Source organism: Oncorhynchus masou, chromosome 24 (assembly GCF_036934945.1).
Source record: "Oncorhynchus masou masou isolate Uvic2021 chromosome 24, UVic_Omas_1.1, whole genome shotgun sequence".
Classification (NCBI taxonomy): domain Eukaryota; kingdom Metazoa; phylum Chordata; class Actinopteri; order Salmoniformes; family Salmonidae; genus Oncorhynchus; species Oncorhynchus masou.
Genome location: NC_088235.1, coordinates 6,822,729 through 6,838,021, shown reverse-complemented (window position 1 = coordinate 6,838,021; position 15,293 = coordinate 6,822,729). Strand labels below are relative to the sequence as shown.

The window sequence follows — 15,293 nt, the reverse complement described above, 5'->3', positions numbered from 1 at the left end:
GGTGAAACAGCGACCGTGGAACGCTTTTCGCATCTTTCACTTTGGTAGAACGTGATCAGCTTTTTACTCATGTCTTCAATTTTATATACGCAGGGTATCTTTAATCAAATAAACATGTTTCTCGAGGCAGACCCGTTCTCTTTCTGCTGTTGTATTTCCAACTAGGAGCTTTTCACTGACAGTCAGCTCTGTGCTTCTGAAATGGGAGTCATTTTACTGTTGCATAGCTACTATAACACATAGAGCTCCCTGCTCTCTCTTTGTAATAGCACAACCAGATAACATTAACTCGTCATCACATATATTTTGATTGTCTAGATCGTGTTTGAAATGTCCATCTTGACATCGGTCTTAGAATTAACATAAGAACGGATGGGAAAGCGTAAGTTGTCGTGTCTATTTTTTTTTTAACGGTGCTGTGATTGACGACCAGCTGGTAAGTAAAATGTCAAGCTCACATTACTAACGTGATATTAACTAACGTTAACGAGCAACGCCGATAGTAGTGAAGTTATGGGCGGTGTATCAACATGCTGCCACTGTTATGAGATGTTTTGGGGTGACAACATACTTATCATCGTGACTGACTGCCCACATAATGGTTTATGGCTCGTCTTTGATCATGACTCTCAGTTCCATTACATTGGAAGAGTCCTTGGATGAAGGCGTTTTCTGTAAGGGGGAGTTTTATTAATAAGAGCCTCGACGGCCGGTCTGAACATTAACCGCATAGCTTGCTGGAATCATAATAACCGTATCTTTCATATCGGGCGAAAAAATAAATAAGTTGTTAAACTGACACGCCTTTATTGGGTTAGATACCCACACGGCCATATTTACACGTTACTGCATGTAACCTGTGTCTAAACGGAAGACCGATGTCACAAACTGTTTTCACTGAAAAATACTTTCGGCTGCAGCGGTTAAAACACTGTGCGCTACATAAAATAATTATTTTGCATTTGTGAAATTATTTCGTTGTGCGAGCGATTTATATTTCAAGAACCGTACCGCAATCGATTCAGGTGGGAGTCTTCGGCTGTTTTGGCAGAGCAGCCCTTATTTTACCTTTATTTAACTAGGCAAGTCAGTTAAGAACAAATTCTTATTTTCAATGACGGCCTAGGAACAGTAGGTCAACTGTACCTTGTCAGCTCGGAGGTTTGAACTTGCAACCTTTACTAGTCCAACGCTCTAACCACTAGGCTACCCTTCCTCCCCCTCAAATAGAAGATGGACTAAGGAGTAACGTTAGGCTCATTTCGTCCAATATTGGGCAACAGGTTATGGCATACATGCAGTGGTATTGTAACAATGTGATGATCATGTGGTTCATTATGTTAAATCGTCAAGCAGGTAGCTAGTGACCGAGCGTTGGACGAGTAACCGAAAGGTTGCAAGATCAAATCCCTGAGCTGACGAGGTAGAAATCTGTCATTCTCCCCCTGAACAAGGCAGTTATCCCACTGTTCCCAGGAAGGCCTTCATTGTAAATAATTTGTTCTTTAACTAGCTTGCTTAGTTAAATAAAGGTAAAAAAATATATATTATTGCCTTATCTTACAGGTTTCGGGGGAAGTGATCAGAAGTCATCATATAACACCCCATCTTGCCAAATGGATGATGATCTAAAACCTCTGGATTTCATAAAGGACTTTCAAGAGTACCTGACACAGCAAACACACCATGTCAACATGATCTCGGGCTCTGTCGGTGGGGAGATAGAGCCCGACCACCTCCAAGCTGGTGAGAATGTTATGAACACTATCAGAGTAATTTACTTTTAACTTATGATATATATATATATTTTTTTTTTAAATCGCCCCCCAAAATATGCCATATCCCTAATTTTTCTTTGGGAAGTGAAACCAGTGGAACGGCCCAGCGCTACGGGGAAAACCCTAATAGGTGTGTTTGAACGTGTTTATTTAGTGGCGATGGGCCGTCATCTGAAAGGGACCCTCTGGAGGACCAATGCGTGGTTCTTCTGTTTATGTAACGGATGTGAAACTGCTAGCTTAGTTAGCGGTGGTGCGCGCTAAATAGCGTTTCAATCGGTGACGTCACCTGCTCTGAGACCTTGAAGTAGTAGTTCCCCTTGCTCTGCAAGGGCTGGGCTTTTGTGGCGCGATGGGTAACGATGCTTCGTGGGTGTCAGTTGTTGATGTGTGCAGAGGGTCCCTGGTTCACGCCCGGGTATGGGGCGAGGGGGGCGGTCTAAAGTTATACTGTTACATTTAGATACCATATTGTGGAGATATTAAAGTAACAAAGATGACCCTAATGCATCTCAAGTGATCCTCTCCTATCTTTCGAGCACCAGACATAAACAGGACTGCGCCACAAATGGTTTCTGACTAGATTGTCTTGCCAGAATATATAGTTTGTCACCGGAAAATAGATCAATGTAAAAATGTGATTTTACAAATCCTGCTTCCGAATAAATTCTCGATGTGATTTGAGCTACAGACCTATAGGCTTTTTTGTGTGTCTGTGAGGTTGGCTATTTGTTTAGAGCAATTTCCGGGTGAAAAAAAATAGCCTGTAAAGTATCTATTTAATTGTGTGTGTTGTCGTCTCCTCTCCCGGTAGTAGCAGCTCTCCCAGACAGTGACCATCACAATGGGTCGGTGGAAGTCTCTCTGGACGACAGCTCTGGGCTGCTGGTGGACGGCTTCCAGAGGACCTTCGACGGCAAGCTCAAGTGTAGCTACTGCAGCTATGCCAGTAAAGGCACAGCTCGCCTGATAGAGCACATCAGAATTCACACAGGTAAAACGGACCATCCCATCTGGCATTTGCCCAACATGCCAGATGGTCAGTCCGCCCCCTTTGCACCGCCCATATAGTTAGGATCTTATTTTTTTATATATTTTTTAAAACTTGTATTTATATTGTGTGGCGTTACATGTTAATGGATGTTGGAGTTGTGCCGAGATGTTAAAATAAACCTAAACATTCCCTCTTTGTTGATTTAACAGGAGAGAAGCCTCACCGCTGCCAGCTGTGCCCCTTCGCCTCTGCCTACGAGCGCCACCTTGAGGCCCACATGCGCTCCCACACGGGAGAGAAGCCCTACAAGTGTGACCTCTGCTCCTTCCGTTGCAGCGACCGCAGCAACCTGTCCCACCACCGCCGGCGCCGCCACAAGCTTTTACCCACGAAGGGGCGGGGCTGCCCGCCTTCCTGTCCAACAAGAAGATGCTGAACGTCCTACAGAAGAAGAGTGGCAGCTCCCTGGGCCTGGGGGGCTACAGCAGACACCTCCTCATCAACTTCAGCCCTCCCTCCATGGTGGTGGGGAAACCAGACTACCTGAACCAGGAGGTGTACGAGAGCGATGTGAAGGACCATGGGACTGGGAGGAGCCAGCCAACAGTGACATGATGGTGGACAATAATCCACTGAACCAGCTGTCTACGCTGGCAGGCCAGTTGTCCAACCTCCCCCCAGTGGACCAGACCCCTGTGTCTCCTGACAGACTGTCCTGCAACGACGTCAAGCCGTTCCTCATCCAGCAGGCCTCTGGTGCACCGATTGCAGTGTCAGTATCTTTGTCCGCCAGTCAAAGTGGTGCCCACCACCACCACTACCACCACCACCACCACCACCAAACCTCCTCCCCAACAAGCCCCGAGGACCTCCAACCCCCTGCAGGCCATAGCAGGAACTACAGCCCCAGCCCTGTGGACCCAGAACCCAGCAGTGAGCACAGTGCACACACACGCACCAGCTCAGCTAGCATTAGTAACAGCCAGCCCAGTACCCCTGCCCTGCTCGGTAGCACACAGCACCCAGACCCACAGATGCTGCACAGCTGCCAGCACTGCGACACCTACTTCTCAGACAACATCATGTATACCATTCACATGGGTTGCCACGGCTACGAGAACCCCTTCCGGTGTAATGTCTGCGGCTGTAAGTGCAGGAACAGGTATGACTTCGCCTGCCACTTCGCTCGCGGGCAACACACGCTGTGACTGACTTCCACAGGAACCCGAGAGATGAATTCAAACGATGTTTGGCGTCACACAGAGAACATTCACTTATTCCGTGTTTATGATAATCAGGGATCAGAGCGATTCTGATCTAGATTTTATTGTGTGTTTTTTTTTAATGATATAACTTAGAGAGTGAGTGTTACTTTGAAATGAGGAATTGATGTTTCTATAAATGGGAAAAGCAATCTGGAGGTTGGAGACATTTATCACGAGTCCTCCTCGGTGCCGTCTGAGAATTTAAAGAAAGTCACTTCTTATTTTTTAAATGTAACCTTTTATTTAACGAGGCAAGTCGGTTAAGAACAAATTCTTATTTACAATGACAGCCTACCCCGGGGCCAAACCTTGATGGCGCTGGGCCATTTGCGTGGACTCCTAATCACGGCCGGATGTTATACAGCCTGGATTTGAACCAGGGACTGTTGTGACGTCTCTTGCACCTTGATGCAGTGCCTTAGACACTGCGCCACACGAGAGCCCAAATCTGAATTAGTTACATAAATATTGGTGATGTTACATGCGAGTGACTAAACGTATAGTTTAAATAGCGATTAGCAAGGTATCTGGTTGCTGTGACTAGAATTTAAACAGTTTTGACCTTGCCTTATTTTTTAATTTTTTTATTTCACCTTTATTTAACCAGGTAGGCTAGTTGAGAACAAGTTCTCATTTACAACTGCGACCTGGCCAAGATAAAGCCAAAGTGTGCGACACAAACAACAACACAGAGTTACACATGGAATAAACAAATGTACAGTCAAAAACACAATAGAAAAAGTCTATATACAGTGTTGTGCAGATGGCGTGAGGAGTTAAGGCATGAAGCAAGAACAAGCCCATTGGTCCAAACAGGTGCTCAACATTGACAAACAGACCGGCTTTATTATACATTGTGTATAGTAGTGTCTCACTTTATTGTGAGTGTAAAAACATTATATCAACGGCTTGAAGTGAATGACATCTGTGCATATTAATGCTCTCAGCTTAGACATTATTATTATTATTATTATTATTATTATTATTATCACTCTGCTCTGTTCCACATTCCGGTTGATTCCATTGTGTGCTCTGTTCCACATTCCGGTTGATTCCATTGTGTTCTCTGTTCCACATTCGGTTGATTCCATTGTGTTCTCTGTTCCACATTCCGGTTGATTCCATTGTGTTCTCTGTTCCACATTCCGGTTGATTCCATTGTGTTCTCTGTTCCACATTCCGGTTGATTCCATTGTGTTCTCTGTTCCACATTCCGGTTGATTCCATTGTGTTCTCTGTTCCACATTCCGGTTGATTCCATTGTGTGCTCTGTTCCACATTCCGGTTGATTCCATTGTGTTCTCTGTTCCACATTCCGGTTGATTCCATTGTGTTCTCTGTTCCACATTCGGTTGATTCCATTGTGTTCTCTGTTCCACATTCCGGTTGATTCCATTGTGTTCTCTGTTCCACATTCCGGTTGATTCCATTGTGTTCTCTGTTCCACATTCAGATTGATTCCATTGTGTTCTCTGTTCCACATTCCGGTTGATTCCATTGTGTTCTCTGTTCCACATTCCGGTTGATTCCATTGTGTTCTCTGTTCCACATTCGGTTGATTCCATTGTGTTCTCTGTTCCACATTCAGATTGATTCCATGTGTTCTCTGTTCCACATTCCGGTTGATTCCATTGTGTTCTCTGTTCCACATTCCGGTTGATTCCATTGTGTTCTCTGTTCCACATTCAGGTTGATTCCATGTGTTCTCTGTTCCACATTCAGGTTGATTCCATGTGTTCTCTGTTCCACATTCCGGTTGATTCCATGTGTTCTCTGTTCCACATTCCGGTTGATTCCATGTGTTCTCTGTTCCACATTCCGGTTGATTCCATGTGCTCTCTGTTCCACATTCAGATGGATTCCATGTGTTCTCTGTTCCACATTCAGATGGATTCCATGTGTTCTCTGTTCCACATTCCAGTTGATTCCATGTGTTCTCTGTTCCACATTCCGGTTGATTCCATGTGTTCTCTGTTGCTGCCAATCACATAATTTCTTACCTTCAGCTAGCCTTACTGATTCATATTAACTGGTGCTCTTTAGCTAATACCTCCTAAATTAACAATGATCTGTAGCTTGAATACCATTTGCGTTCGAGACAAATCATTCGGACTTGGATAAATCGTACTTGATCAAAAGGTTAAAGTATTCTTCTGAACCTTTAAAAAAGTATTTCAAAGTATTTCACATAAGTTGTAGCAGTGTTGGAGATGATTGTGGTCCTTACAGACAGTAACGTAACACCACCCCTTCCTGAGTACTGAAATGATTTGCACAGTTCAAGTGACGGCCTGGAGTTTGTTTTTCATAGTGTATGTTAAATAGGATTTCCTGTTTGTTTTCTGGAAACATAGACATCCAGATTGATGTAGCAGTGTCTAATGGTCCCCGTATTGGAGTTGTGTTTTCTATGCAGTGATCTAGGATGTGTAGGATTGGCTCCCAATCAATGATCTATATTGGACTATGGAGAAAGTAATGTTATGATATGAAACACCACAAGGGTAGAAATATGTAGATTCTGATGTACACGGAAGAAAAATATAAATTTAAATTGCAAAAATGTAAAAGATTCAAAGAGTTACAATTCATATGATTCATTAGGCCCTAATCTATGGATTTCACATGACCGGGAATACACGCAAACAAACCTTAACAAACAAACAGAACAGGGAGTGGATCAGAAAACCAGTCAGTGTCTGGTGTGACCACCATTTTCCTCATGCAGCGTGACACATCTCCTTCACATAGAGTTGATCAGGCTGTTGATTGGGGCCTATGGAATGTTGTCCCACTCCTCTTCAATGGTTGTGTGAAGTTGCTGGATATTGGCGGAACTGGAACACGCTGTCGTACATGTTGATCCAGAGCATCCCAAACATGCTCAATGAGTGACATGTCTGGTGAGTATGCAGGCCATGGAAGAACTGGGACATTTTCAGCTTGCAGGAATTGTGTACAGATCGCTGCGACATGGGGCCGAGCATTATCATGATGTAACATGAGGTGATGGAGGAGGATGTATGACACGACAATGGGCCTCAGGTTCTCTTCATGGTGTCTCTGTGTATTATCATGATGTAACATGAGGTGATGGAGGAGGATGAACGGCACGACAATGGGCCTCAGGATCTCTGAGCATTCAAATCGCCATCGATAAAATGTACTTGTGTTCGTTGTCCATAGCTTATGTCTGCCCTCACCATAACCCCACCGCCACCATGGGGCACTCTGTTCACATCAGCAAACCGCTTGTCCACACGACACCAAACACACGGTCAGCCATCTGCCCAATACAGTTGAAACCAGGGATTCATCCGTGAAGAGAACCCTTCTCCAGAGTGCCGGGGGCCATCGAAGGTGAGCATGTCCCCACTGAAGTCAGTTACGACACTGAACTGCAGTCAGGTCGAGACCCTGGTGAGGGACAACGAGCAGATGAGCTTCCCTGAGAAGGTTTCTAACAGCCTGTGTAAAATATCTATGGTTGTGCAAACCCACAGTTTAATCAACAGTCCGGGTGGCTGGTCTCAGATCCCACAGGGGAAGAAGCCAGATGTGAAGGTCCTGGGCTGGCGTGGTTACACACTGGGGTTGTGAGGCTGGTTTTGGACGTACTGTCAAATTTTCGAATGCCACATCTGTCAGGTGGATGGATTATCTTGGCAAAGGGGAAATGCTCACTAACAGGGATGGAAACACATTTGGGCTCAACATTTGAGATAAATATGTTTTTTTTGTGTGTATGGAACATTTCTGGGATTTTAGTTTTTTAATGATTTCTTATGGAGGGGGCGGGGGTCCTTTATTTCAGCTCATGAAACATGGGACCTTCACTCTACATAGTGTTTATATTTTTGTTCAGTGTATAATTTCAGTCAAATGTTAACACCTTGAAAAGGCCTTTTATGTTATTGTCATTTGTTACAGTAACTGTAATATATTACATTATTACCATTACTAAGAAGACTGAGTTTATTATTTATATCATATAGGCCTATTGTAATATATTACATTACATAAGACTGAGTTTATTATTTATATCATATAGGCCTATTGTAATATATTACATTACATAAGACTGAGTTTATTATTTATATCATATAGGCCTATTGTAATATATTACATTACTAATAAGACTGAGTTTATTATTTATATCATATAGGCCTATTGTAATATATTACATTATTACCATTACTAAGACTGAGTTTATTATTTATATCATATAGGCCTATTGTAATATATTACATTACATAAGACTGAGTTTATTATTTATATCATACAGGCCTATTGTAATATATTACATTATTACCATCACTAAGACTGAGTTTATTATTTATATCATACAGGCCTATTGTAATATATTACATTACATAAGACTGAGTTTATTATTTATATCATACAGGCCTATTGTAATATATTACATTATTACCATCACTAAGACTGAGTTTATTATTTATATCATACAGGCCTATTGTAATATATTACATTATTACCATCACTAAGACTGAGTTTATTATTTATATCATACAGGCCCATTGTAATATATTACATCACTAAGACTGAGTTTATTATTTATATCATACAGGCCTATTGTAAATACAGGACTTCATATTATTTGGTTATTAAAAGAAGTTAGAACAACAGACTTTCTGATTTCAGAGGGTTATAGAGGTCACGTAGAGAGGGGTAGAGAGGGGTATAGAGGTCACGTAGAGAGGGGTATAGAGGTCACGGAGAGAGGGGTATAGAGGTCACGTAGAGAGGGGTATAGAGGTCACGTAGAGAGGGGTTATAGAGGTCACGTAGAGAGGTATAGAGGTCAGTTAGAGAGGGGTATAGAGGTCACGTAGAGAGGGGTATAGAGGTCATGGAGAGAGGGGTATAGAGGTCACGTAGAGAGGGGTATAGAGGTCACGTAGAGAGGGGTTATAGAGGTCACGTAGAGAGGTATAGAGGTCAGTTAGAGAGGGGTATAGAGGTCACGTAGAGAGGTATAGAGGTCAGTTAGAGAGTGGTATAGAGGTCAGTTAGAGAGGGGTATAGAGGTCACGTAGAGAGGGGTATAGAGGTCACGTAGAGAGGGGTATAGAGGTCACGTAGAGAGGGGTATAGAGGTTACGTAGAGAGGGGTATAGAGGTCACGTAGAGAGGGGTATAGAGGTTACGTAGAGAGGGGTATAGAGGTCAGTTAGAGAGGGGTATAGAGGTCACAGAGGGGTATAGAGGTCACGTAGGGAGGGGTATAGAGGTTACGTAGAGGGTTTTAGAGGTCAGTTAGAGAGGGGTATAGAGGTCACGTAGAGAGGGGTATAGAGGTCACGTAGAGAGGGGTATAGAGGTCACGTAGAGAGGGGTATAGAGGTCACGTAGAGAGGGGTATAGAGGTCACGTAGAGAGGGGTATAGAGGTCACGTAGAGAGGGGTATAGAGGTCACGTAGAGAGGGGTATAGAGGTCACGTAGAGAGGGGTATAGAGGTCACGTAGAGAGGGGTATAGAGGTCACGTAGAGAGGGGTATAGAGGTCACGTAGAGAGGGGTATAGAGGTCACGTAGAGAGGGGTATAGAGGTTACGTAGAGAGGGTTATAGAGGTCAGTTAGAGAGGGGTATAGAGGTCACGTAGAGAGGGGTATAGAGGTCACGTAGAGAGGGGTATAGAGGTTACGTAGAGAGGGTTTTAGAGGTCAGTTAGAGAGGGGTATAGAGGTCACGTAGAGAGGGGTATAGAGGTCACGTAGAGAGGGGTATAGAGGTCACGTAGAGAGGGGTATAGAGGTCACGTAGAGAGGGGTATAGAGGTCACGTAGAGAGGGGTATAGAGGTCACGTAGAGAGGTATAGAGGTCACGTAGAGAGGGGTATAGAGGTCACGTAGAAAGGGGTATAGAGGTCACGTAGAGGGGTATAGAGGTCACGTAGAGAGGGGTATAGAGGTCACGGAGAGAGGGGTATAGAGGTCACGTAGAGAGGGGTATAGAGGTCACGTAGAGGGGTATAGAGGTCACGTAGAGAGGGGTATAGAGGTCACGTAGAGAGGGGTATAGAGGTCACGTAGAGAGGGGTATAGAGGTCACGTAGAGAGGGGTATAGAGGTCACGTAGAGGGGTATAGAGGTCACGTAGAGGGGGTATAGAGGTCACGTAGAGAGGGGTATAGAGGTCACGTAGAGAGGGGTATAGAGGTCACGTAGAGAGGGGTATAGAGGTCACGTAGAGAGGGGTATAGAGGTCACGTAGAGAGGGGTATAGAGGTCACGTAGAGAGGGTATAGAGGTCACGTAGAGAGGGGTATAGAGGTCACGTAGAGAGGGGTATAGAGGTCACGTAGAGAGGGGTATAGAGGTCACGTAGAGAGGGGTATAGAGGTCACGTAGAGAGGGGTATAGAGGTCACGTAGAGAGGGGTATAGAGGTTACGTAGAGAGGGGTATAGAGGTCACGTAGAGAGGGGTATAGAGGTCACGTAGAGAGGGGTATAGAGGTCAGTTAGAGAGGGGTATAGAGGTCACTTAGAGAGGGGTATAGAGGTCACGTAGAGAGGGGTATAGAGGTTACGTAGAGAGGGTTTTAGAGGTCAGTTAGAGAGGGGTATAGAGGTCACGTAGAGAGGGGTATAGAGGTCACGTAGAGAGGGGTATAGAGGTCACGTAGAGAGGGGTATAGAGGTCACGTAGAGAGGGGTATAGAGGTCACGTAGAGAGGGGTATAGAGGTCACGTAGAGAGGGGTATAGAGGTCACGTAGAGAGGTATAGAGGTCACGTAGAGAGGGGTATAGAGGTCACGTAGAGGGGTCATAGAGGTCACGTAGAGAGGGGTATAGAGGTCACGTAGAGAGGGGTATAGAGGTCACGTAGAGAGGGTATAGAGGTTACGTAGAGAGGGGTATAGAGGTCACGTAGAGGGGTATAGAGGTTACGTAGAGAGGGGTATAGAGGTCACGTAGAGAGGGGTATAGAGGTCACGTAGAGAGGGGTATAGAGGTCACGTAGAGAGGGGTATAGAGGTCACGTAGAGAGGGGTATAGAGGTCACGTAGAGAGGGGTATAGAGGTCACGTAGAGAGGGGTATAGAGGTCACGTAGAGAGGGGTATAGAGGTCACGTAGAGAGGGGTATAGAGGTTACGTAGAGAGGGTTTTAGAGGTCACGTAGAGAGGGGTATAGAGGTTACGTAGCGAGGGTATAGAGGTCAGTTAGAGAGGGGTATAGAGGTCACAGAGGGGTATAGAGGTCACGTAGGGAGGGGTATAGAGGTTACGTAGAGGGTTTTAGAGGTCAGTTAGAGAGGGGTATAGAGGTCACGTAGAGAGGGGTATAGAGGTCACGTAGAGAGGGGTATAGAGGTCACGTAGAGAGGGTATAGAGGTCACGTAGAGAGGGGTATAGAGGTCACGTAGAGAGGGGTATAGAGGTCACGTAGAGAGGGGTATAGAGGTCACAGAGAGGGGTATAGAGGTCACGTAGAGAGGGGTATAGAGGTTACGTAGAGAGGGTTTTAGAGGTTACGTAGAGAGGGGTATAGAGGTCACGTAGAGAGGGGTATAGAGGTCAGTTAGAGAGGGGTATAGAGGTCACGTAGAGAGGGGTATAGAGGTCACGGAGAGAGGGGTATAGAGGTCACGTAGAGAGGGGTATAGAGGTCACGTAGAGAGGGGTATAGAGGTTACGTAGCGAGGGGTATAGAGGTCAGTTAGAGAGGGGTATAGAGGTCACAGAGGGGTATAGAGTTCACGTAGAGAGGGGTATAGAGGTCACGTAGAGAGGGTTTTAGAGGTCACGTAGAGAGGGGTATAGAGGTCACAGAGAGAGGGGTATAGAGGTCACGTTGAGAGGGGTATAGAGGTCACGGTGAGAGGGGTATAGAGGTCACGTAGAGAGGGGTATAGAGGTCACGTAGAGAGGGTTTTAGAGGTCACGTAGAGAGGGGTATAGAGGTCACGTAGAGAGGGGTATAGAGGTCACGTTGAGAGGGGTATAGAGGTCACGTAGAGAGGGGTATAGAGGTCACGTAGAGAGGGGTATAGAGGTCACGTAGAGAGGGGTATAGAGGTCACGTAGAGAGGGGTATAGAGGTCACGTAGAGAGGGTTTTAGAGGTCAGTTAGAGAGGGGTATAGAGGTCACGTAGAGAGGGGTATAGAGGTCACGGAGAGAGGGGTATAGAGGTCACGTAGAGAGGGGTATAGAGGTCACGTAGAGAGGGGTATAGAGGTCACGTAGAGAGGGGTATAGAGGTCACGTTGAGAGGGGTATAGAGGTCACTTAGAGAGGGGTATAGAGGTCACGTAGAGAGGGGTATAGAGGTTACGTAGAGAGGGGTATAGAGGTTACGTAGAGAGGGGTATAGAGGTTACGTAGAGAGGGGTATAGAGGTCACGTAGAGAGGGGTATAGAGGTCACGTAGAGAGGGGTATAGAGGTCACGTAGAGAGGGGTATAGAGGTTACGTAGAGAGGCTTTTAGAGGGTTACGTAGAGAGGGGTATAGAGGTTACGTAGAGAGGGGTATAGAGGTCACGTAGAGGGGTATAGAGGTCACGGAGAGGGGTATAGAGGTCACGGAGAGGGGTATAGAGGTCACGGAGAGAGGGGTATAGAGGTCACGGAGAGAGGGGTATAGAGGTCACGTAGAGGGGTATAGAGGTCACGTAGAGAGGGGTATAGAGGTCAGTTAGAGAGGGGTATAGAGGTTACGTAGAGAGGGTTTTAGAGGTTACGTAGAGAGGGGTATAGAGGTTACGTAGAGAGGGGTATAGAGGTCACGGAGAGAGGGGTATAGAGGTCACGTAGAGGGGTATAGAGGTCACGTAGAGAGGGGTATAGAGGTCAGTTAGAGAGGGGTATAGAGGTCACGTTGAGAGGGGTATAGAGGTCACATAGAGAGGGGTATAGAGGTCACGTAGAGAGGGGTATAGAGGTCACGTAGAGAGGGGGTATAGAGGTTACGTAGAGAGGGGGTATAGAGGTCACGTAGAGAGGGGTATAGAGGTCACGTAGAGAGGGGTATAGAGGTCACGTAGAGAGGGGTATAGAGGTCACGTAGAGAGGGGTATAGAGGTCACGTTGAGAGAGGGGTATAGAGGTCACGTAGAGAGGGGTATAGAGGTCACGTAGAGGGGTATAGAGGTCACGGAGAGAGGGGTATAGAGGTCACGTAGAGACTATTTGATGACATGGTATAGTTGTGTGATGTGTTTCCTGCGGGGAGGTTGCCTTTCCAGGAAGTAAAATATTCAAATGGCCAAGGGACTCTTCTAGTTTATATTTCAACAAAACAGAAATCATGTAATAAGTTAATATTCGCTGATGCTGAAGACAATTCATCTTGTTGCGCGTTAAGGAGGCCTCCCTCCCTTCGCCTAACTTGAGACCATCATCCAAAAACCCTATACATGGACATTGAACTACATGTTGTCAAACAGCCCTCTATAAAACCCTATACATGGACATTGAACTACATGTTGTCAAACAGCCCTCTATAAAACCAAATAACATGGACATTGAACTACATGTTGTCAAACAGCCCTCTATAAAACCACATACATGGACATTGAACTACATGTTGTCAAACAGCCCTCTATAAAACCACATACATGGACATTGAACTACATGTTGTCAAACAGCTCTCTATAAAACCACATACATGGACATTGAACGACATGTTGTCAAACATCCCTCTTTAAAACCATATACATGGACATTGAACTACATGTTGTCAAACAGCCCTCTATAAAACCACATACATGGACATTGAACTACATGTTGTCAAACAGCTCTCTATAAAACCACATACATGGACATTGAACGACATGTTGTCAAACAGCCCTCTTTAAAACCATATACAGTGGGGCAAAAAAGTATTTAGTCAGCCACCTAGTGTGCAAGTTCTCCCACTTAAAAAGATGAGAGGCCTGTAATTTTCATCATAGGTACACTTCAACTATGACAGACAAAATGAGAAAAAAAATCCAGAAAATCACATTGTAGGATTTTTAATGAATTTATTTGCAAATTATGGTGGAAAATAAGTATTTGGTCACCGACAAACAAGCAAGATGTGTCTCTCACAGACCGGGTCATTCATTCCTGTTATGCAGTGCCTTTTCTGTTCCCAGGAAATAACACCACTTATTCACTGTAAAATGTGGATTCCAAAGAGCTTTAAATAGAAAGCCAGGTTGTCCTTTTCCATAAAAACACAAAAGATATCGATCTCAATGGGAATTTTATTTGCATTTTTGACCATCACAATCAGGAAGTGTCAACAACACTACATTAGTGTCAACAACAATAACAACACTACATTAGTGTCAATAACATCACTACATTAAGTGTCAACAACAACACTGCATTAGTGTCAACATTCGCTTTACATCTACATTTGAATGTTTCATGATGTGAGTCAGTACGGTCTCACTCTTAAAATGTCCCCCCCTATTCGGCTAAATTAGATGAACATTTGATCATTTCAAATTGTGTTTGACAGAACAGTAAAAAAAAATGATCTTCAAGTGTTCACCATTATGCTAGCTGGATCTTGATCACTCACAGTGCTACGGCTAAGTTAGCCTCCACATTTCCACCTTGCTAGGTTCCACCCAGTGCTACGGCTAAGTTAGCCTCCACATTTCCACCCTGCTAGGTTCCACCCAGTGCTACGGCTAAGTTAGCCTCCACATTTCCACCCTGCTAGGTTCCACCCAGTGCTACGGCTAAGTTAGCCTCCACATTTCCACCTTGCTAGGTTCCACCCAGTGCTACGGCTAAGTTAGCCTCCACATTTCCACCTTGCTAGGTTCCACCCAGTGCTACGGCTAAGTTAGCCTCCACATTTCCACCTTGCTAGGTTCCACCCAGTGCTACGGCTAAGTTAGCCTCCACATTTCCACCTTGCTAGTTTCCACCCAGTGCTACGGCTAAGTTAGCCTCCACATTTCCACCTTGCTAGGTTCCACCCAGTGCTACGGCTAAGTTAGCCTCCACATTTCCACCTTGCTAGGTTCCACCCAGTGCTACGGCTAAGTTAGCCTCCACATTTCCACCTTGCTAGGTTCCACCCAGTGCTACGGCTAAGTTAGCCTCCACATTTCCACCTTGCTAGGTTCCACCCAGTGCTACGGCTAAGTTAGCCTCCACATTTCCACCTTGCTAGGTTCCACCCAGTGCTACGGCTAAGTTAGCCTCCACATTTCCACCTTGCTAGGTTCCACCCAGTGCTACGGCTAAGTTAGCCTCCACATTTCCACCTTGCTAGGTTCCA

The 15,293-nt window shown here is 45.1% G+C and overlaps 1 pseudogene; it reads left to right on the top strand.

Moving 5' to 3' along the window:
* Window positions 1-52: 52 nt before the first annotated feature.
* LOC135511811 (zinc finger protein Pegasus-like) lies at window positions 53-4,021 on the top strand (annotated as a pseudogene).
* The last annotated feature ends 11,272 nt before the right edge of the window (window positions 4,022-15,293 follow it).